This window comes from Apis cerana, linkage group LG7 (genome assembly GCF_029169275.1).
Source record: "Apis cerana isolate GH-2021 linkage group LG7, AcerK_1.0, whole genome shotgun sequence".
Taxonomy (NCBI): Eukaryota; Metazoa; Arthropoda; class Insecta; order Hymenoptera; family Apidae; genus Apis; species Apis cerana.
Window position 1 is genome coordinate 535,047 of NC_083858.1, and position 25,218 is coordinate 560,264.

General features: G+C 26.4%; 2 long non-coding RNA genes across 2 annotated transcripts; both read right to left on the minus strand.

Annotated features, from left to right (window-relative positions):
- Positions 1–5,439: 5,439 nt before the first annotated feature.
- On the minus strand, positions 5,440–13,871 carry LOC133666468 (uncharacterized). The gene is made up of 2 exons (XR_009830644.1): positions 9,656–13,871; positions 5,440–9,552 (listed from the first exon to the last, which is right to left on the minus strand). It is a non-coding gene; the product is annotated as an uncharacterized LOC133666468 (long non-coding RNA).
- Positions 13,872–18,052: 4,181 nt separating this feature from the next.
- Positions 18,053–18,890, minus strand: LOC133666398 (uncharacterized). The gene is made up of 3 exons (XR_009830483.1): positions 18,821–18,890; positions 18,402–18,726; positions 18,053–18,315 (listed from the first exon to the last, which is right to left on the minus strand). It is a non-coding gene; the product is annotated as an uncharacterized LOC133666398 (long non-coding RNA).
- Positions 18,891–25,218: the final 6,328 nt, after the last annotated feature.

Below are 25,218 nucleotides of genomic sequence, written 5' to 3' on the forward strand. Positions count from 1 at the left end.
AAGATTTACCTAACGAATTATATTTTAAGTTCGAGGTATCAAATCAAAACAGTCTTTCTCTGTTTTGACTCAACATATATAAATTTTTTTCACCGTTTTGACATTTAGAATCCACTTTCCAAAGTTGAATGTTGCATTTTTCTAAACATCTTGTACATATAAAACTTCACAATTAAATTATATTTAACAATTTATAAAATCATTGTTTCGCTAGTAATTTAAACTCAAATCTCTTGGTCACTTGATTTTTTTGTTCCTTTAAGATCCGATATAAAAGAGAGTGAAAGTTCGTTTCACGATTTTTAAAAAAAAATACGATAAAAATAAATAAAAAGAAAAAATATCGATCGAACGATTTGTTACCAGCAACGGCACAACTACATAATGAAATGTTGAATCGCACTAAAAACGATCCATGGAGCAATTTAGACACGATACGAGGGATCAAGTTTTCGCTTGGTTCCGCATCAAGCGTCACGCCCACCATTTTCTTTCGTGGAGAATAGCGAGTCGAGTTTTTCTAGAACAAGAGGAACGAGAGAAAATGGTAAAAGAGAAAAAGAAGAAAGGAAAAAAAGAAAAATCGCGAACGCTTCACTTTTCATTCGTACGGCCTATTGTACGCGTCTAGACTGTATAAATGTACCATAGCAATAATTATTAACGAGAACTGTAAATATATTTGGCGACGAATAATTTTTTCTCGCGAGTGTGTCGAGTGTGTGATCGCTGTTTTTGTAAGTGACCACGATCATTTCGTGTGCGGCGTGTGTGTTACATGTTGCTTACGTGTACACAATCCACCCTTTAATCCACGTCCCGAACAGCGATTCATTAATTATTATTATTATCATCGTCATCGTCACCGTCACCATCATCATCATTATCATTATCATTATCATTGTCACGTTGCCATCGTCCAATAATCGAGCAGATTGAATAGGTTCCCGGTGAAATAATTTGTAGAGATAATAGATTTTTTGACCGTCGAGAGGAAAATCTGAATGGTTTTTCATATGTCAGTGACAGCTGTCCGAATAAATTTTCAACCAGTGCAAAAACTCTCTGTGGAATCGGTGCGTGCGTGATTAATCGATGGTACACCAGTCTACGAAAGTCTCGATTAACGACGCACGATTGCGAATTGAAATACGATGTAACGCGTTTGTACGCAAAGTTGTCTTGATTTTGGAAAAATGGAAATGGAGAAATAACGCCTGTTCTATGGTATTATCGTTTGCACAAGATTTCTGACAATTGAGAACGAAACAGTTTTGAAGAATCTTGGATCGATTGCTCCTTGTTTTTCTGTCTCTATACTTTTTAATTTTATTTTAATCTATTCATTTATTTAACATCTTTAAATCTCGTAATATTGTGTGAAGGTTTAATCGGCAACAGTGCGAGTAATATAGCATTTTAAACGTGTTTTTTTTTCTTTTTTCAATGACACATTTAAACGTAGAAATTGTTGGCTTTACTCGATGGAACGCTGTCACTGACCTAACTAAATATCATCGGTCGCTTCTCGTTTCGCTCGAATTTCCGATTAATCCTATCTGTTCGAATTGTCCGATAATAACACACACCTACAACGCCAATCGTTTCGATATCGATATTGACTGAAAAGCGGTAATATTGGAACAGGAATTATATTCGGAACAATTATCAATGGAACGCATCATCGATGCTATTATTGAACACGACACAGTAAAAATTGCTGTTACACAAGTTGTCCCTTGTCTTTTTTTATGGTAAAAAAAAAAAAGGAAAAAGAAAAAATTGATGCAAATTGTTGGAAGGTGAAAAACGTAAATAATCTGGAAATTTCGAGCGAGTTTCGAGAGAAACTTAGAAATAGAATTTAGTTTACTGGCAGCCATTAATCAAATGACAAGCTTTTATTTTTCTAAGCGCAAGTGTTCCTTTCGACGCATCGACACGATCTTTATTTTTCTATGTATACGAATTACATTGGTCGACGCGTTCATAGATATTTTCTATTGGGCTTCCGTTCTTCCGGCGTCACAGTTATATAAATAGGGAGAACACAACCTCCGATTCTGTGTAAATCATACCAAAGAGTACATATTAACTTTGCAAACTGTAGCTTCGATGTAAAATGAAACGATAAAAAGACGTGTCATTTTTCTCATTGTAAGGGATGTGAGCGAAGAGTAAAGCTACTACTTGAATTGTACTCGATCAGTATTGTATTCCTTTCTCTCTCTTTTACTCTTAAACTGTACAATGCACGTTATAAATATTTCTTTCTCTTCTTTCTTTAATACTGTCGTAATACTTTTCTTTTTAAATCTCTACTTTCGTTTAATATATGTGATTACGTGCGATTACTCGATCAACATTCGAAACGATATCTATATCTAATTGTTCGTAATAAATGTGTTAACCCTCTGTAACCGGAATTCTTTTATTTAATTTGCTGACTGAGAGAATGATAATTTCTTCAGATCTTTATTTTAATTCGCGATACAAAAATCAATAATGATTACTTTCATCTGATTCTAAAAAAAAAAAGTGATAAACAATATTAAAAATAAAGAAAAATATGGATAAAAAAATATATAACTTTCACATAAGGTTACGGAGGATTAATAAATTTATAGCTATTTTTATTGTTTCGATATCCACTTTTAATTTTAGTTTGATGTATATAATATTATATACGTTTTTTTTATTCTTTTTGTTAAACGTATAATTTTTGTATCTAATCTATCTTTCTTTTAATGAAAAAAAAATATATATTTAACTCGAAGACAAGATAACATCGAGAAGAAGATTCGAGAGGAAAAATGTGAAAATAAAATGCTACATAAATAAAGATCGATGATATCGAAGTAATGGAATTTTAACAAGTTTCTTTTTCTTCTAGGAATTGGTCGAGCTTAGATCACTAGTGTTATTAAAGCGCAACATCAACACGTAATAAAGAGTAATATTGTTGCATTGAAAAATAATGAATTTTTTTATATGATTTTGTATTGCAATTTTCACAACATCCTTATTTTATTTTTTTTTTTGCTCGGATTCCAAGAAATAGCTTGGAAAATTAACTTATAATTAAAAATTGATCGTATCAATGGACAATGGAATTTTACTATAAAAGAGAGAGACAGGAATAAAAGAAGTGACAAATAACGATGAAGAGAGGAAAAAAAACAAATGTCATAACGAAATAAAATAAAAATTGTACAATGATAAAAATACGGAAAAATTCTTGAAAAATATGCAAAATATAATAAAAAAGAGAACAAATCTTGGGTTAATGTGAAAATATATGTTGCGTATGCAATAATAAAAAAAATAAACTTGGAAAATTAAAATTTAACGAACTCTGTTTCAAGATCAAAAAAAAATTTTAATCTGTCTAATTTTCATTTTATCCAAATAAAAAAAAAAATAAAAAAAAAAAGAATTTGCACCGATATACCGAGAAGTATATAATATAATAATCGTTTCGTTTACCTTTCCGTGTCAAGTGATTGATGCCAAGAGAATGGAAATGTTACGTATCATTATGCCATCTGATGCTCGAATTCTCGTTCAAAATGGCGATTTCAAGTTTCGTGAACAACGTGCAAACCTAATATTGGATGAAAGTATTCAAAGAAATAAAAAGAAACCGAGTTAAGATGCAGCATACGAGTTATCAAAGAACTTGCTCTCTCTCTTTCTCTCTTTCGTTCTCTCATTCCTTATGTTCCTAGCAGCGACCCTGGTAAAATAAGTGGGTAACGACCTATATTCTACCCCACCCTTTCGAATGGCTTTTCATTTGACACCGTTTAATGAGACACAGTTGAACGCTGTGTAAACTCGATGAAAAGCTCTCGAGATTTTCATAAATTTTCATGACCGGTATCTGATATCAATTGAGTAACAATAATGAAGAAAAATGGAAAAGAGGATCAAGATTTTTGAAAAGAAGAGGATTTCGTGATGTTTTCATTCGTATTCGTAATAAAGATACAAATATTTAAAAAAATTTCTTCTCTCTTAAATTGTAGAACAATGAATAAGAATTTATTTGGATTATGTATAAGATAAAATAAGGAATTATCTGACGATATTTATCATTAGCTCGAGTATTCAATTTTTATTCTTTGATCTTTGATCTAAATTAACGCAGTCTTGAATTTTGAGTAATATATTTTTTTCTATATTTTTTCCCTCCTCTTTTTTTTCGTGAATAACGAAGAAACAATTTATTCAAAACTTCGTTTCACTGTCAAATTTGTTTAATTAAAAAAGGGAAAAAAGTTTACCAACGTGATTCGAAAATAAAAAATTTTAAAATTAAGATCCTCCAAAATTCGTAAAATATGTCGATCAAGTCGATAATATCAACGTTTCGTTTTATTCGAGAAAAATCTCAATTTGCTCGTCAATTCCTGACATTTCAATCAAACTCGCAAAGATATTTGGACTTTATTTACTTAGAGAAATTCAACTGATCCAAAAATTCGATGAAAGTTTGAGTATAACATGGAATAAACTCATAAATAAAAGAATTTTCTTTAATTTAATCAAATTTCTTGTGTTACTATTTACGTATAATTCTACGAGTTTTAATTTAAAAGACGAAACATCGATTAATAATTAATAATAAATTTGATCTCGATCGATGTTTGCAAGCAAATTTGAATTTGAATTGAAGAAAAAAAGACGAAAAGAAAAATATAAAGTAGAGATTATAAAAAAGATATTACACCTACAAATCCAGGATTATTCTTAATAGTTTTATTAATCCGCTTTGAGCTTTTAGCGCAAACGATCTTCCACTGGCTTTTAATTACTCTCTTCTGTGCGAAATAAAGGATTCTGAAAATAAGTACCGCAGTTGAAATAAAAGAATTATATGGTTGTTTAACTACGCTTTGTCGAAAATGAAACCTCGGAAAATATGATCAAGTATCGAAAAAGAATCTGTTAAAACATTTTAACATATAATCGATAAAAGTAAGATATTTAATCTGATATTTTCAGATGTATTTTAAACATATTTCTCTTAACATAATTACGTTGCTAAAAAGATAAGACAGTCAACCCTGTACATTAATAACAAATAAAAAGAATTTCGATTTTAAGTGTTCGATTTCTCGCACAATAAAAATCGATAAATGGACTAAAATAAAATTGGATATAGCTAAAAGCTATACGTACGTTACAAAGGCATCACGGTGATATTTTATTTACGAATCTCTTGAGAGAAATTCTCTTTAATAGAGACATCGAATAAATTTAAACGCGAATAAATTTTTTTTTTTATACCTCGATGGCTTTGTTTGTTGTCCGACAATCAAACTATATTTAAATTTACTTGCCACAGTTTTAAAATTGTTACTCTTTTTTTCTCTCTTTTTTTTCTTTTTATTTGATTTTATCGGCTGGATTACACGCATTACAATTTGCTGTTCCCTTTTTTCTTCTTTTTTTTTTTTTTTTATTTTGAATCTTCAATACGTGAAATTCGCGTGTTGCTGAATCGTATGAAAGAGACAGACATGAAAAATTCTTCTGCTTTCTCCGAGACATTTTTCTAGATCTTTTTATATATCTTCTCCGTAGCGACACAGAAACATATTTCTACCGAGTTGTCATAACTTGGTGATGTTAACATTTTTATAACATTTTTATATCGATTCAAAATAAAAAAAAATCGAAAAAAATTAATGACTTAATCCATTGAATAAAATAATTGAATAAAATGAAATATAAAATCATCTTGTTTATCCAACAATTTTCTAATTCGTTTTCAAACAATTTTCCAATTAGACAAGTTGAAAGAGAATATGAGCAAACGATTTACTTAGCATGTTATTTAACAGTTGGAAACTTTCAAGGAAAATAAATAATCTTTTTGAAACAGATTTCGCAATAAAGTTAATCTAAACGCTTTATCGTCAAACCTCGCGTATCAATTTTTCATTCTCCTTTCCTTTCTTCCTTTATTTTTCAATCTCGATAAAAAACACTGTCGATCGAATATAATCAACCTGACCCTGTTCGAGCTTTGTTGTCTGCATAACTCTACTCCCAGATGAAAATTTTATTATCGGCTCGATGCGTAAACTTCTTTTTTACTGGTGATTGTATTTACAACTGAAAGCAACGTTCCCATTCCTGGCAATAATTTTTACGTTACGTGCATATAAAAGTAAGATCGTCGTGCGGTACACCGTTACTTCAAAACTTACTTCACACTTCCGTCATTCAACCTTTTATCCGTGCATTTTAATTTTATATAAAATACGAGCTTTACTTTATCAGAAATTAAATATTCCGTTGATATTCCTTTTCCTCCCTTTTCTTCTCTTCTTTCTTTTTCTAGGCGAAATGTTAAACGAATCTACCGAATTTTATAGAATTCTAACAAAAATCTATTCCTTCGCATCTTTTTCGTCAATTTTTTCTTAATTATCTTTCGTTTTGCAGCGTTGTTTCTTCTTCTTTTCTTTTATTTTTATCTGATTAAATCAAATCAGATTTGATCGATGTGATATTTTTGATCCGGTATATTGGACGTATCGAAATAAAGTTTTATTCAAGATAATTGCTCGAATAAAATTTTCCTTCCATTTGTGTGTATATGATATTTGTTCTATTGGTGATTTCATATTTGTTTTTTTTTCCAAAGCGATATTTTCACATGGAACAAATATAATTTTATCGATGACATTTGTTTTCAACACACATAAGAATAGATTTGTAAAAACGGAATCTAGATTAGATTCACATCACAAAAGTTATTTTGGAAAGTTATTTGTCGGATATGTTTGATTTTGTAACGTTCGTAAAATCATGCGATTTTATTCGTTCACACACGCTTAAGAAAACGTACGATATGATACATTTAACAAAATGTAACAAATTGCGTTCTTTGTTGTATGCATGAAATGCTTTTATCTTCACTTGGTGTCAAATCATTGTAAAAAGAACAATGAGTATAATGTAATTTAATTTACAAGTCGATTATCTAAATTTCCAAAAATAAATCACAGTTATGTAATTTTTATTGTTCTTAGCCAGTCAAGGAAAGCGTTATATTTTCAATAATTTTAATTGCCATTGTAATAAATAAATCTTTATTGTTATTTTATAATATTTGATTAAAAATAATTCTATAATTATTTCCAACAACTCTTGCTTGAAATGTAACTCTTATTTATTCGTTCACTTTCCGCATGCATAAATAACACGCCACCAACCATCAATTTGAATTATTATAGAATTGACATCTTCTGATAACAACATTTTTATCAATGGACATTTTCCATTATATTGTAAATATTTATTGTGAAAGAGATCAAACAACGTTATATCAAGCGTGATGTCTTTACGATGATAATGTCCCATGATAAAATAGTCATCGAAGAAAATGTCCAATCAGAGCACCAAGAAAACTTGCATCAAGAATGAAAAATGACGAGGAAAGCTTGCTCGATATTTTCACATATATCTTCTCTAAAAAGACGATTCCTTTCAATATGAAATTACAGGTAATGTATATTTTTATTTATATTTGTTTAAAATATTTTCTACGGCTGACATGAATGAAAAATATTTTTTTTTATCGTGGATAATATATGTATAATATTTTTAATTTTTATAGATTGTAAACGTTTTATCTCGCGGTAATATCCCTCGGCTATTCGTTCAAAACTCAATTTACGGAGTAAGTATTCTTCCGCTACTTTAGAGAAATTTCTTTAGAAAAAAGCTTCTTTTTTACGAAAATATATATATATAGTTGCTGTTTCGTTCGAAAAAAATTATCATTTTCATTAAAGTTGTTAATGAAACGTGATGAAATGCAAATGTTCGATCAAAAAGACAAATTTTTGTAATCTCACGAACGTATTATTCCTTGATAAAATTCTATCCCGATATCTTTATCAATTTTTATCTATTTCACAATGATTTATATTTCTATTTATAATTTTTTCGCGTCTATTTATTACAAGCTTCACATCCCTTTTATTAAAGATATACCGAGATTCTTCCGTGTATATAAGAAAGAAGAAAAATATTAAATCTCGTCCAAATTTCCAAATTTAAAACATACGTTTCTATGATAAAATGCAAATTCCACCATTTTTCTCGATGGTGGACAAAAGGAGCGACATACATTTTTCTCTCTTTTTTCTCCTCTTTTCTGTTTTTATGTCCGGTAAAAAAGAAATGATCTAGGTAGATCACAGCTGGCACGATGCCTGCTCGCTTACGAAAAAGGTCATCATAGTGTTCTTGGAAACCATCATCAGACTTAATACGAAATCGTCCTATTTATATTTCACAATATTTCCTTCATTTTTGCTTTTTTCCTTTTCCTTTTCTTTTTTTTTTCTTTTTTTTTTCTTTTTATATAAATGCCGTGATTTCGACGCGATTTCAACAACTTTAATTTATCGTATCACCAGATATTGACTGGAACAGGTGAGAATAATTACCTTCGAATTTAGTTGTGATCGATTGATGTTTCGATGATCGATGTCTACTGTTTTCTTGCAAGTTTCTTTTATATTATAATTTGCAAAAAGTTTAAATAAATTTCTAATGACCGTGATATATGGAATTTCTCGATGAAATATGTTTCGCGTGCTATTGAATTGACTATTAAATTATATTATTATTTAAATATTAGATAAAAAAAATTTCCAGGCGAAAATGAGATGTAATAATTTTACTTTTAAAAGTTATTCGAAAATATAGAATAAAGTGTATATTATAAAGAATATTTGTAAAAATCTCCTAATATCATAAAATAATATAATTTTCCCTTAACCGCTCGCTCTATTAATTATAATTAAATATAATATCTAGGTTGATGAACTTTACATAATCAAAATTTAATTAGATACACGTTTATAAGGGATATTTTCACAGTATCGTTCCGCAATAACAAGCCTTATATCCCAAGAATTTTTAATTTACCAGGAAACCAAGTTTTGTAAATAAAAATTTGTTAAATCAAGATAATAAAATAAATAATGTTCATTTTATAATTTGTTATTTTTGCGGAATTATTATTATTGCAGAAACGTAACGAAAACTCTCGTTGAAATGCAAATAATACGTTCTGAGTAGGATTACTCGATGAAGTTTTTGCGTATTTGAAATTTGATCGTCCACCTTATTTTCAATCAACATCGCACTGATGCGAAGTACGAATTCAATTTCTTATACGTCGCATTTGAAATGAATCTATTTCCACAGAAGCACAATCCATATTCATTTTCCTTATATGCTTGTGAAAATTATTTTCAATCTATTCACATTCGCATTTTATCGATATTTCTTGCCTCGACGGTCGATATATATATCTTTTATTATAATAATAATTATTAATATTCAAACGTATAAACCAACAGCTTCCTAGATAATTAGAAAAATCAGATTATAACTTTGCCACAACTCTTGAAATGGAATTTCAAAAAGAATATGAATATACTTCCAAGAGAATAATAAATAGTAATAAAAATATTAATCATTTCTCTATCGATATCGCGAAATTTTGATACATGGAAAATCCTGAAAATCATCCGATTATATATAATATTTTGTAATTCAAATATAATCGAACATAATTAAAATTTATAATACGTTTGCATACGTAGATATATTAAATACATACAGTTTTCCGATAAAATCTTGTTTCAACGTCAAGTTTTTTTCCTTTTTTTTTTTTTTCATAGAAAAATAATCTTGTTCGATCATAGTCGATCGGATTCAGAACGTTTGAGTAGAATCGAACAGATTTTTCCTCGGAATACGATACTCGGTTAGTCGTCGATTCCAGGCCGCGTTTGCAAATAAATTTTCCGGCGTCGCTATCGATTTCCAACTGGAATTGGGACAATCGACTGCACGCCACTTGAGCGACCTTACGGCCTCCGTGGTGCATCCGGCGGTAGCTTTAAAACTGCTAGGATGCCGTGCACTTCCGCCAAGGAACGATCGTTTTCACAAATATTGATACGACCATGGAAAACCTGGAATTTTTTCGATAAAGAAAAGCTTTGTTTGAATTAATGATACGAACGATTGAAATTTTTAATATATATATAATGTAGACGAAAGAGAAAAGAATTAAATGAAAAAAAAAATCGAAGAGAGATATCTTTGATAAATTGGATTTTTGATACGTACGAAAAATACAATGAAACAACTACGCATATTAATGATAACGTTTATACTGAGCATATGTTATAAAAAAATAAAAAAAAAGCGAATATGTGAAAAGCTTTTTTTCATTTTTCATATTTGAAAAATGTACATGACGCGACTATACGTTTCAACCGTCATAAAATAATGGAATGGTGTTAATTTTTCAAGTAATAAATATCTTATTTTGAATTAGGAAAATTCGATAAGATGAATAATTTATTCAACGATAATTGAGAGCATAACTAACTATTATTCAATATCCGTATATTTGTCATAATTAAGATTAAAATTATTATCAGTAATACTGATTATATTTTTAATCGATATAATTGGACAAAAAACGACACAGATTTCGATCAGCTGATGGCTAATTGGATTCATCAACTACATAAAAATTGTCGAGGCGGAATGTAATTGTTGTTAAACCAATAGGGAACGCTTCAGTGATGTAGGAATATTGACCAGAAAATTATAATTTTTTTTAATGGAGCTAACATACCGTTACAAATCAGTAGAACACGATTTTACTCAATTGCATTTCATGTAGTTTTATTATTTTTTTTCTCATGTTTCACGAATACGTATGTTGCATTTTAAAGTTTCAAATCATTCATTTAATAATTAAACACTTAATCTGCACAAGTGTTTATTCGTTTCATCTTAATATAAAATACAGCTTTATTCTAATTTCAATTACTTTGTTATCTAGTTATTTTAGCTGTTTAAAAATGAAATTATTCTCGATATAAAAACGTCTTTTAATATTTGTTTAATTTTTTTTCGAATATTATAAAATATTTCGAATATTGAAATTATATGTCACGAAGTTGTAGAAATGTAATTTTAAAAGCTCCATAACATTGCTTTGAGTTTCTTATTAAAACGATCAATAAATTCGACATGAGGATTATTAAAAGCTGCAGAAATTAAAAAAAAAATATATCTCGTGTATTGGATATCGTTAAATATTTGCACGAAGTAAAGTAGAAGATGATGAAGGAAAGAATAAGCCTGAGCAGTAACAGCAGCCTCAAATTTAGCCACCATAACTAATTGACAGAACTGGGTCAAGTTGTTCGTATTTCCGCGATGACTCTATTTTTTAACCCGTTCGGTAATAAGAAACTAATTATGAATTAAATCGCGGTCCGAGTACTCTTTAATTTTCATAGAATTTATTTGACTTTGATTGAATATTAAAATAATAAACATTTATTTTTTTTCTTTCACGGTGGATTGATTTCGCTTCAAAGTAGCGAAAGATAAAGTTTGATAAAGCATTCGAAATAGATGAAAATATAATAATTATTTTTCGTATCGGTAAAAACATTTTAATTAATATGAATGTAAAAAAAAAAAGAAATTATAATTAAACTTTTTTTTGTATTGTTTTTAAAATATATAATTTTTAATAAATTAGTTTCTTAAAAAATTACTAAAAGATAAATTCAATTATATTTTGAACTTCATTTTTGTCATTATTATTAATCATTTCGTCTAATTGTAATTTCCTTCAAATATAAAATATACTTTTTTGTTGAAAACTTAATATACGCAACCCCCCATAAAATATGAGTATAATCTCAAAAATGAATGAAATGCAAAAGAATAATTTCGTGTCATTCAAATTACCGGAATACGTTTCATTACCATATTTTATCATATCTTAATCATTCTTTCTTTCAATTAAATATCAAAATTACGAATGTTTAACATTCCAATTTTCCTTAAATTTCAATTTTTCTCTTAAAGATCATTTGAAGATTGACATACTATGAACATTTAACGTATACATAATAATTCTCTATCAGTTAAAATTACTATTGTACTATACACATTATCACCAATCATTATCATTTTACATCATTTTGAGCTAAACAACTCAGTCTTGATAATTTTTCATATGAAAAAAAAATTACAAAAAAATATTATAATTAATTATATTAGAATACTTAAAAAAAACGAAATATTTGCATAATAATATGCAATAATGTGTAAAGTAGAACACACAATCAAAAATGGTAAGATATTTAAAATAAATGAGAGAGATTGGATCGAACAACGTTCACCATTTTAATAGGGTATTTAACCGGACAGGTGTACAATGATCCTGTCAGAAAAGTGACCTTGTTTGCTACCAGCTTCCATAAGCAGGCCATACTTCACTGATGGCGATTGCCTTATTAATAGTGCTACGAATCTGTCTACAGTCCAATATCAGCTGACATTAATCAAACGTTAAATCACAATTAACCAGATCATATTATTAATCTAAAAGATTATTGTCATAATTGATCGGTTTGTCGATGGATGATAATAATATTTATGTTTCGATGTTGCATTTTCGAGACATCTGATCACATGTTTAACTTATCCTGATCAATTGCTTCCAATCATAATAACAATTAAACGATGATAAAAGATGATTACAACGAATTGTAATATTAGGAATAATATATTAGAAAAAACATGAGACACTTCAAGATCTGAAAAATTAAAATTAAATATTTAATCCTTGTATCGATAATAAAAAACCTTAAATTTTATAAATAAGATATCTTAATAAATTTTATTATATAATTTATACAAATTTTGTTATATTTGTTATATAAATGTGTGTATGAGTGCAAATGATAAAAAAAACTACAATTTAATTATTCTTGAATTTTCCTAAAATTACTTATTTCATAATCTTGATTTCAAAATCTAAATCGAAAAAGTATTCCATGCATTTTAATGTGAATCTGTTGTGAACCTTAATAATATTTCCTAAGAACAAGTGAAAACAAAGAAGGGGAAAAAGAAACGTTCGAAATCGAAGAATTAACACAGTTTGTTGAAGAAGAAAAACAGAAAAATTGAGGAACTAACGCCATCTTCGCGTCACCGATGAAACACGTATAGACAAGAAAAACAAATATTACGACAAGGATAGAGAAGAGCTAAAAGCGACAACTGTCGCCATCTCTCCAAAAACGATGAACTAACAAAAGAATTGAGTGCCAACATTTCTAAGGAAAATGAATTCTTCATTCATCAAGAGATAAAGCAGATTTTCAATTCTAAATCTACTTTATCATCAAATCTTCGAAAACTTCATTGACATTTGAAAGATGGCAAATAATAATTAATTCCTAACAGATAAAGTACGGAATAAGCGCGAGATGCATTTATTGAGATGGCAAATCCAGAAACAAGGGGTAAAGTAGGATAAAAATTAGCTATTATCTTGCAAGTGATCAAAAATATTTGCCTAAAAGTGCCAAGAGAGGGCACTAACGATCGATTCTTTTATCTACTTTATCCTTCAATCATTGAACGAATCGTCAGAGACGAGAATAAAATATCATACGGGATATCATACGGGAATTCGTATCGCATATTTTGAAATATCGAAAAACATCGGAATGAGATTCTAGCGCCATCAATATGCTATAATCTAAACACACGAATAAAAATAAACCGCGTAAAAAGTACGAGACTAAAATCTACTTAATGCATAATTTCAATTTCTTAATAAACTTTCTACATATGAAAAATATATTCGCGTTCGCAGCCATTAGCTCATATTATTCGCTATAAAATTTATAATTGTATCGTATGATATAATTATGAATTGTATAGTAAATAATAATGATTTCCCAGGTCTCACCGGCGTGGAGGTTGCTGCGAGTCGGAGACCCACCCTAACCACGACGTCCCATCCACCCTCCTTTTGAGCAAAAATTTATTTCAAATCAATGATAAATTTTCCTTTCGATATAGATTTGCAAAACGTTCAATCCTTGATCGTTGCGCAAAACGAACAGCGAAAGGAATTTTAAGAAAAACCGACGCGATAAACTAAACCTGAAATTAAAATTGAAATGTTATCTTAATCTAAATAAATATAAAATATAACTCTACATGAGATATAAATACGTTGTTTCGATATCGATATTTTATATATTCATTGCCATGAAAATACAAAATATTGATAATTACGAGATTCTAAATGAAAAAAGAAACGAAATTAAATATATATTTCACACAGAGTTATATTTATGTGACCACCACCATTGTTAATACCAACACTACTATCATTACCCATTAATTGCATGCATGCATGTAGTTACCAATTCTACTTTAAGCAATTTAAGCAGTTTAAGCAGTTTAAGCAGTTTTCTAAAGCAGCAATTTTCTACAAGCCAACTACTTACATTTTACAAATTTCACATAAAAAAATTTCACAAATCCTTGATTAATTAAATATCCATAGAAATATGTTAATTTTAAATGTAACCGTACTTCTTAAAGATAATTCTTAACATAAGTCTACAAATATTTTTCCATACAATAATACAAAAATTTCTTTGCAGATAGGTGAACCTATCTACAAAAAAATTTCAATAAAATCAAAGGAATTATACAAAAAAATACAAGTATCTCTCATTGATTACATACCCACTCCTTTACATACATTACATACTCATTCCACACTCATTCCATTAATCACGGATACAAAAGATTGGATTAAAAATTTTATTTTTCAATGATATGATTCCTATCTATGTAGAATCTAAATGCCTTTCTCAATGCTCAAAATACTTATGAATTACCTATCTATTTATAAATTTTAAGATTTGTTTAGGGGCCCCTCCTATAGAAAGATATCGATATCATTAAGGAAAGGGAAAAAGGTATTATATCTTCTTTAAATGATAGTCCCTGAAAGAAATCAAATTAAACGAATAATTAATAAAATTCCATAAGATATAATTATTAATTGACGACAGATTGAATTACCACATTTTCTTGAAATAATTGGTACCTTTTAAGTTGATGTATCTGAAACAAACTTACTTAGAAGATTAGTATAATAGTTAAAAAAAACAAAAAAAAAAAAAACAATTGAAATATTATAATGTGGAATAATATAAGTTTTATAATGAACATTCACCATCATTGATTACAAAAAATTTAATAAAAAGAATTTAAATCTTAAAAAAATTCCTTACCAGCGATAAAAACAAATATATATCATGGCAATATTTTCTGTAACAAACGCAGGAAGTGATGCTGGGGTGCTGAAAAAGAATCTAGTAGCCAGAATGACTACTAAAATAAAAATATTTTCCACTCGATATGAGCCCGAGCAAAAACCGTGAGTGGAATATTCATTTTATATCGCAACACTAATAAACTATTAATATTTTTTTAGAAATCAAACGCGATGAGTGCTTTAATATATTTAATATGTAATATTATTTAATTTACATTAGCAAAAAAAAAGATGAAATATTCGCGAAAATTAATTATTTACGCAACACTACTCTATGCACTCGAATTTAAATAACGCAACACTAATGGCGAAAAATCCAGTGCAGTCTCCTTAATGACTGCCGTATAGTCACCCTTGTAGCTTTTTTAGCCACTTAAGGTGATTCAGGAACATAAGCATTTCCACAATCTTAGTGGAAATTTGGGCATTTAATATTCGCAACACTACTTGAAAAAACGCGATTATTTATAAACGCTACGCTACTTTTTAAAATAAATTCAATAAAAATCATTTTTCTACAATTAGAAAGCTATTAAAAATAGACAAATTAATAATTAGTGATATAAACTATAATACTATTTTATAAGAAACTAACAATTTATAACAAACAGAAATCGCGACATATTATAATTCGCAACACTAATGCAAACGCGATTCTCATTTAACGCAACACTAATAAAAACGCGATTTTCATTTAACGCAACACTAATAAAAACGCGATTTTCATTTAACGCAACACTAATAAAAACGCGATTTTCATTTAACGCAACACTAATGCAAACGCGATTCTCATTTAACGCAACACTAATGCAAAACGCGAAATTTAAACGCAACTCTAATTCAACCCGTTATTGTATAATCGCAACACTAATAAAAAAATCGCGATGCCCATGATGACTGGATCTGGATGATGGGCCGGCATGCAAATCGGCCAGACAACACAACAACAATTACTACATATACTAAAACGAGCACAATGACAAAATAGTAACAATGACTTCCCATCCTTTGGACCCAAAACAGATCCAAAAGATGAGAAGCCATTCGTTGCAGCCCCTCTTCGTGACAGTTTGTCGAGGCCTCTTCGGTCTTCCTCCTTCGGGCGCGATGCCCGCTGAAACTTAAATCTAGGCTCGAGACTCACTAATCGCAAATCAAAGAAAAAAAAAAAAAAAAGGCTAAATCGCGGAAGCTAAGTGCACATAGACGATCAACCATCAATTGTCGATCGTACACGTGCAGAATCTCGAGCGCAACGTTCGTTTCGAATTTACCTCGCGATCGCGACCGCGGAAATTCGAAAAATCGATGAATGAAGTCAAATACGAGTGGCATGCTCCATTCGTATATTCCAACTTCATCCTCGATTTTTCAAATTATATTTCCTGAAACAAGTTGTCACGCGAAAACGCGCCTACCCGACCAGAGACTGTGACAACTTGCCCGGCCCTACCTACTTATAATTAACACACACACCAGAAGTATACTACCTATCCTACCTAACCCTATATTTAAAAATATGGCAAAACAGGCATACCAACACATTCGTTCTACGATTCTCACGCATAACACTCGGGCGCAAAAGCCTACACTAGGGAAAGCGTCCCGGGACGCCTCCGACACCCGAGCTTGGCACACAACTCGCACACTCTAACTTTACGTACCATTTTCCTGAAATCGACTGACGATGGCTAGTGACCATTGCGTGAAATGCAAATAAAAACATGTACATCTTAATTCTAATTATAAATATTTATTATTAAATCTTATATCTTGAATATATCTTTTATAATATATCAATTGAATTATTAAAGTAATGTAAATTTGATCATCATTGACCATTGTTATAATTTAAAAGTAAAAATTATAATATCGTGTACAAATATTGTTGTTGGAAATCATAATGATATTAATCGTGAATATTTTAAATATTTCAAGTTATATTGTGTCATAGATAAATGAAACGACGCAATTCCACAGCCTAACCACACACACATAATGTGGAAAATACGTCGTGCACGATACACTAACGCATCGTCAGTCGCTAAAAAATGATTATTAACTTATAAACTAAAGTCATCATGCCCATTGCCTCTCTCTCACCCAAGTAGCACTTGGGCACGTGAGTGAGATCCTGGCAATAAACATGGAAGGGGTTAAACCTGAAAATCCTGAGCTAAAAAAAAAGTATTAGTGCGAATTAACGGGCTAAAATTATATCATTTTACTTCATTCTTTAATGAATGTTTTATTTAACAAATTTAATGAATTATTGAATTATTATTTTTAGAAAATAGCAATACAAAAAAAGATATTTATTTGTAATAATTAATAATAAAAAATAACTGACTCTAAATAAAATATTAATCAAAATAACCTCAGGCGATCTCTCCATCAAAGCATATATTCGAAAATAAAGAAACAATGTGCAAAACTTTTTGCCCTGATTCAGAGATCTACCTGTCGCGAAATATCTTCTTGCACATAATATTTCATACATTTCTTTTTTACGGAGGAAATTAAATATTTTATAATTTAATTTAATTCAAATCATAGTTATTATATATTTATAACATATCAAATAATTATATATTATGATCAAAAGTAAAACTGAATTTGTTTTTATTACTACATTCATATAGTTATTCATATATAGTTTGATTCATATAGTTGTTTAATTTTTACTTTACAAATGATTGTGGAAATATTTTCAACTATAAACAATCAAACTAATTTGTATCATTCTAGCTAATCATATTAAAAAAAATCAGATATATATTATATAATATTAACTATCAATATTATCTTTAAAACGCGATGTGCAAGAAGATCTATCCTGATCTAGTAAATAAAACACAAAGAAATGTTACTATTCACGGGTATGATGAATACCCGCGGTCATTGTGCTCGTACAAAAATCTACGTATACAACCAATCACTCGTGTCGGTTCGGACTTTTTGTCCTACGACATGATTGAATGACCGGAGGAACATAAATGCATGCGACTCACCGATAGATGCGAAGAATCTGCATTGTCGTGGCCCAAGATGTCATCGCCAAAGTAGTCATCATCAGGAAGTGGAAACTGTAAGAAAACATGAAACATTTTAATTAAAACGCAATACTGATTATTTTAAAAAGTTGAACTGGAAAATATATATAAATAATTACCTCTTCGCGTGGTGGATGATTGTCCTATTCCTTTGAGAAACACTGACTCTACTCTGTACCGAAAACGAATATTAAAAATAAAAAAATAAAAATAAAAAACTACCATCGCGTCGATTTAAAACATCGGCGACGAACAAGCACTGATTCTAATTTCGCGAATAATTATGACAGTTTAATTATTAAGAGTTATTATACATTAAAATATAAAAATAAAAAAAAACTGTTACGGAACAAACACTGATTCTACAGACCGCATTGCACGCGGTCACAAAACGTTATTTAAAATTGAAATCCAACAGAAATGTTCACTGGCAAAGTCAGGCATCTTTAACAAAATATAAAGTGTTATGTGTAATTATTTTTTCAACAATACAATATCGATGATATAAAAATATTAAAATAATAAAAAAAATAGTTACCTCTTCGCGTGATGGATGACTGCCTTCTTCCTTAGAGAAACACTGACTCTACTCTGTACCGAAAACGAATATTAAAAATAAAAAAAATAAAATAAAAACTATTAACGCGTCCGTTTAATTTATAATCGGCGAATAAACACTGATTCTAATTTCCCGATTATAATAAGTAAAATTAATTAGAGCTATCGCGCTCTAAAATATTAAAAAACTGTTACGAAACAAACACTGAATCTACCGATCGCATTGCGCGCGATCACAATAATTGTCTGAAAATAAAACTGTATTAATAATGGGGGGGAATATAATAGAAAAAGAAGCAAAATATTTTTTTCTTCTTCTTTCTATCATTTGTTCCAGAAAAAATTGTCATTTTTATTGAAACTATGGATTCATTATTATCAATTTTTTTTATGAATAAAAAAATTTTATATACAAGAAAATAGTATATATATCATTAATACAAAACTATTAATATTTATGGTGAATGTTCATTATAAATATTCATTATAATATACTTTAAAATGATAAAGTATATCATAAAACCGATCGAATAAAAACAGAATAAATACATACAGTAAAATGAAACATCAAACTTTTTCTTCAAAAAGTACGATGGCGTCCATATTGAAATTCTTCCCGCCTTTCAAATCATACCAATAATCGGGTAATAATCTGTACGAAAGAAAATAAGAATTTTCAAATATATATGTATATGAAATGAAATAAAATTAATCGATCATACATAAAAATAAAACTAAAATCAAACACAAATTCCATTTTAAAAAGGCATACATACGAATTAATTAAAATCTTAACTAAAATTCTAACCGTCGAATAAAAGATTATTATTACGATTGACGAATTGAAGGGGAGGGGGTATGCGCGCGCACGATAATTCGACAAGTCGAAACCTGTCGAAACTTGTCGAAGCATGAACTTTCAAATTCTTAGAAAAGCGATATTATGATATTATGAAAACAAATAATGAGCCTCGAGCATTGAACAAAAACTGAAAAAAAATATAAACATTACGGAGAGATGCATTTAGAAACGAAATATATTTATAATACGTATATATATATATATATATTATACGTACATATCGATATATTTCGAATATGATAAAATAAAATTGATTTTACACACGTTCGTTTCAATATGGATGAAAAAATTATAAAAATCTATTCCAAATAAATTTATTCTAATAAATTTGTTCGTTAAAAAGATATATTAACATGAAAATCATCGGTCATAAATCGTTGTAATGTGTCCATATCACGAAGCTATTTTTCCTTCCAAATTATCCCGACAATCGAGCGAACGAATTATTTCAAATAAAAATTAAAATTGTAAAACAAATCTATAAAAAAACTATATTAAAATGAAGCAACAAGTGAATTCGAAACCCGATTCAACGAAGCACGAAATACCGGTAATCTCGACGGAAACGATCGATGAAAAAAACACAAAAAAATCTCAAATACTAATTAATTTTGACACTACAATAATAAATAAATTATTAAATAAACGAAAATGATAATAATTTATAAAATTGATGATGAAATATGATCAAAATTACTTACTGCGTAGTAGAATTTTCGAAGCCGGCTGCGACGACACGTCCACTCACTATCACTTTCCACACAAAACTGATCCCTGCGCGCCAAAATTTACTTAGGAGCTTTCTGATTGGTTGGCATCGTACGATTCGATAATCGAAATTCCCCTGAAAATTAAAATATTCTATAATATATTTTATTTATTTTAATTAATAATATTAACTAAAAAATTAATTTACTTACATATTTTTAAATTTTAATCTATTATTTATTTTTCTAATTCTTATATTTATATATTTTTTTATTAATTTATTTATTCATTAATTTATTATCGATATATCGATTATCGATTTATCCAATTTATTTACTCCTTAGGAATTATTTATTCCTTTAATGATTTATTTTTACATATTTTTATAAATTTATATTATAAATATATTTTTATATTTTATAAATATATTATTTATATTATTATTTTTATAAATTTATATCATAAATTTATATTATTATTTTATTTTATAAATTTATTATCGATATATCGATTATCGATTTATCCAATTTATTTACTTAATTATTTATTCCTTTAATGATTTATTTTTACATATTTTTATAAATTTCTTTAAACTGCTCATTTATATACACAAAAAATTAATTATTTCTTAATTTGTCATTTTTTCTACAATTATTAATAAATTTATTTATATAATATAATTGTTTATATATTTATTTGTCTATACCCATTTGTTTAATTATTTCATAAACATTTTTATGGATATTTTTTTTCTGTTCATTCAATCATGCATCTATTTATTTATTTATTTGCTCTCATTTATTCCTTCATTTGGTTATTTATATATTTTTATATATTTATTTATTCATTTGTGCAATGACTTATTTGTACACTTCATTAATTATATCCATTTATGCATCAATTCATTCATTCATTTATTTACTTCTTCACCTATTTATATTTATTAATTTATTCTTTTATTAATTCATTTATCTACTGACTTATTTATGATAAATTTCTTTATTTTATTCATTTATGTATACACATGAATATATTTCTTTTCTCTTTTATTCCTTCATTCATTTAGTTATTTTTTTTATTTCATTTATATATTTATTCACACATTTCTCTAATGAATAAATAAATATATAAATTATTAAACTAAAGTAATAAAAATTTCTTTATACATATCTTGATACATAATACATAATACATAAATGAACAAAATATAAAATCTATAAATAAATCTATAGAAGAATGAATGTATAAAAGAATAAATATATAAATAATTAAATGAATAAATAAATAAATAATTTAATGCATGTATAAATGTCAAAAATAAATATATAAATGAATATATTTTTATTGTTTCATATATAAGTATATATAAAACAAAAAGTTTACAAATAAGTCATTAAACAAATGAATGAATAAATATATAAGTAATTAAATAAAGAAAAGAGTGAATAAATAAATAATTTGATATAAATAAGCAAAACAAAAAGTCTACAAATAAATTAATAGACAAATGAATGAATAAAAAAATAAATGGATATATATATATAAGCTAATAACTTAAGGAGTACTTACACAAATAACTTGATGCATATATAAATAAACAAAATAAAAAAGTCCAGAAATGAATCATTAATCAAATGAATAAATAAATATATACATTTATATAATAACTGATCAAAATAGTTAATGTATAAATGATTTGATACGTACACAAATGAACAAAATTACAAAAAAATTTATTATATGTATGATATTTGTTATTTCATTTGTATAATGATTTCTTTCTTGATTTTTTTGATTAGATTTTATTGTTTTATTCATTTATATCTACATCAATTTATTAATTTATTTATTTATTCTTTCACATATTAAACATTAATTTTGTCACAAAAGAATGAATATATAATTTTACAAATAGTTAAGAATGCAAATAAAAAAATATAAAATAAATAAATGTATAAATTTATATAATTGAAAGAATAAATAAATCAAAAGAAGAATATTTATATAAATATATAAAATAAGTGTACAAATAAATAAATAAATAAAGTGAATGATGAAAATTAATAAATAAACGAATGAAATAAAAATATTAAAAAATTAAAAAATAAATTAAGAAATAAATGTGCAAATAAATAAATAAGTAAAAATATAAATTAAAAAATAAATCAAGAAATAAATGTGGAAATAAATAAATAAAAAAATATGAATTGAAAAATAAATGTTTAAATAAAAAAATATATAAATTATTAAACAATTAATAAAAATTTATTAAAAAGTAAGAATAAATAATATATAATGTATATGGCGATATATAATAAATGTATTAAAAATATTAATTTACAATAACGTTGAAAATTATTTATTATAAAATTAAAAAAATTTACAATTAAATTAAAACTTAAAAAATTTAATTAATATACTATAAAATCGATCTACTCGTCGACAAAGTTCGATAAGGAATGATTATTCCGTCCCGACCTGCTTTGTATTTATAGGACGCGAAGATATACGGAAACGTACGTACTTTGTCGATTGCTTTAAAATCGACATTTCGAATATAATTATTAATAATTTTCCAAATTTTCGATTTTTATCGTTAATTTACGCATCTAACAATTAATTACGATATTAAATGTAATAATTATTGTATATTTTTACAGACCAAGTTGCTGTTTTATGATGTTGATCTTCGATTTACTACTGTATTAAAATATTTTAAATATTTTGTGTAAATAATAAATATAGAGCAACTACAAATGAATTTATGAATATTAATTATTTAAAAATTACAATTATTAATTTATGAATCCAGTAATTCTTATAACAAATGTAATAATTTTTGGAAATTAGGTTATATATATATATATATATATATATATATATATTCATTATTTTAATTATTTAATTATTTGTATATTTATTATATATTATATATATATTATATATATATATATATATATATATTCATTATTTTAATTATTTAATTATTTATATATTTATTCATCCATTTGACTAGTTATTTTCTTTTGAAGTTTTTATATTCACTTATATGTGTATACATATTAAATTATTTATGTATTTACCGTTTTAATTATTTATTTATTCACATATCTATTCAATTTTTTTATTCATATATTTCTCTAATGAGTTATTTTTTGACTTTTTGTCTCATTTGAGTATAAATTAATTTATTTATTTCTTTCTTTCTTTTTTCTTTTATTTAGTTATTTATGTGTTTATTCATACATTTATTTAGTTACTTATTTTCAGATTTTTTATCTTGTTCATTTGTATAAATTAATTGGTTTATTTATTTATTTCTTTTTTCTTTTATTTAGTTATTTATGTGTTTATTCATACATTTATTTAGTTACTTATTTTCAGATTTTTTATCTTGTTCATTTGTATATAAATTAATTGGTTTATTTATTTATTTCTTTTTTCTTTTATTTAGTTATTTATGTGTTTATTCATACATTTATTTAGTTACTTATTTTCAGATTTTTTATCTTGTTCATTTGTATATAAATTGATTTATTTTTTTATTTCTTTTCATTTTTATTTAATTATTTGTGTGTTTATTCATACATTTGATTAATCACTTATTAGATTTTTTGTTTTACTCATACATATATTTATTTTTGACACTTATGTATCAAATTATTGATTTATCACTTCATTACATGTAATTATTCATACATTCATTCTTCTATACATTCATTTATTTCTTTTAAATATAGATTTATTTATAGATTTTTATTTTTTTCAATACATCAAATGATTTATATATATTAATTACTTTGATTATTTAATTATGCATATATTTATATTGTATAATTAAACAATGTTTTAAAACAATGTTTTAAAATGTATTAAATATATATTATAAATTTACATAATAATTTAGATATAAATTATGAACAAATGTATGAATAAAAAAATGAACAAATAATTAAATAAAATAAAAAGTGTAAGAATATATAAATAATTTGATACATATGTAAGTAAACAGAATAAAGAAATCTAAAATTAAGTCATTTATTAAATGAGTGATTAAATATATAAATTATTAAACTAATAAATATTTCTTTTCACATATTTTGATACATAATACATAATACATAAATGAACAAAATATAAAATCTATAAATAAATTTATAGAAAAAAAATGTATAGAAGAATAAATATATAAATAATTAAATAAATAAATACTTTAATACATATATAAATGTCAAAAATAAATATATAAATGAATATATTTTTATTGTTTCATATATAAGTATATATAAAACAAAAAAGTTTACAAATAAATCATTAAACAAATGAATGAATAAAAAAAATAAAAGTAATTAAATAAAGAAAACAGTGAATAAATAAATAATTTAATATAAATAAGCAAAACAAAAAGTCTACAAATAAATTAATAGACAAATGAATGAATAAAAAAATAAATATGGATATATAAATATGTTAATAACTTAAGGAGTACTTACACAAATAACTTGATGGATATATAAATAAACAAAATAAAAAAGTCCAGAAATGAATCATTAATCAAATGAATAAATAAATATATACATTTATACAATAACTGATCAAAATAGTTAATATATAAATGATTTGATACGTACACAAATGAACAAAATTACAAAAAAATTTATTATATGTATGATATTTGTTATTTCATTTGTATAATGATTTCTTTCTTGATTTTTTTGATTAGATTTTATTGTTTTATTCATTTATATCTACATCAATTTATTAATTTATTTATTTATTCTTTCACATATTAAACATTAATTTTGTCA